Source organism: Poecilia formosa, unplaced genomic scaffold, assembly GCF_000485575.1.
Source record: "Poecilia formosa unplaced genomic scaffold, Poecilia_formosa-5.1.2 Scaffold152, whole genome shotgun sequence".
In the NCBI taxonomy this organism is placed as follows: domain Eukaryota; kingdom Metazoa; phylum Chordata; class Actinopteri; order Cyprinodontiformes; family Poeciliidae; genus Poecilia; species Poecilia formosa.
In genome coordinates, this window is record NW_006800091.1 from 81,235 (window position 1) to 82,516 (window position 1,282).

The window sequence follows — 1,282 nt, forward strand, 5'->3', positions numbered from 1 at the left end:
GGCCACTCGGATTGAACAGCCAGACGCAGGGAGTTTCAAACGGGTGCAGTTTAATCTCGACCTTTCTTTTCATCGACACCGTGAAAACTGTAGTAGCCTATAAAACAAAAGGATACAGAACCGTCGGACATACTCAGCTCTTATATAAAACCACAGAAGGTAAAATGGTTTAGCTACAACAGGAATGAGAGTCAAAGGCCGACGCTCAACAGTTGATTTATTTGCATGGCTCTCAGCAACTTCATTTAAATACGAAAACCCCTGCTAGGCCCAAGGAGAGGGGTTTGATAGGGGAACACGGACACACAGCGTTTTTGACCATTCTTGGCAGTGCTCTACCATTTTCCACTCTGACAAAAACCTCTTGCCGATAGCCCTCAATCTCCATGCGCACGGCAGAACTAGGTGTCAATAGCTGTCGAAAATCACACATTTCATGCAGTGGACATTCTTGCTGTAAGCAATCATATTGCAGCTAATAGCAATCTATAATAATAATAATAATAATAATAATAATAATAATAATAATAATAATAATAATAATATACATTATTATTATTAACTACTTTTCTTTGTCTCGAAATAAAGATTTTCTTTCTGTGTAAAAGGTGGTATTCATGCACGAACCGCCACTGGGATTTCGATAAAGCAATGGAACTGTGTCGGATTTTTTATTAAGCGGTGTTTGTCTCCACCTGGCGGCTGAATCACATTATGCATGTTTGTTTTTCCACTGAAATTTGCAGCTTCTGTTTATGTCTTTTAAAGTGAGTTAGTTATTTTACCTATGGGCTTGAAGGAACAGCAGGGCCGAGCGCAAATCGTGACACCGCACCTACTAATGGCACTTCCGATGGCAGGTTGCTGTCTCTCTGAAGGAAACAGTGTGAAGTAAAATAGCATACTTTTTTTTGTTTAGTTTTGTTTTAGTAATGCGAAAGTAAATGGAGTACTCTTCACAAATAGTGTTTCAGGGCGTTGGCAATAATTAGGCCGACATGCCTGAAGTTGTGTGCTGGGTTCCACAGTGAAAATATGTCTGAGCCCTCCCGCCTTCCCTAACATTTGCATTCAGAGCAGCAGAGCTCCTCCCTCATGTTTCAGGTTATCCTTCACAAGCAAGTCACTCCTCCAACTGGACTTTCCTACCCAGTCTTCCCAGCTGAGGAGGAAATCAGTCGGTGGCGAATCACCAGTTTGCAGACAGAGAACTCCACGGAGGAGCTCTTTAGAATCCTGCGTGTTTTTTTTTTTTCCTAACTTCGTGGACTCTCCCAAACTT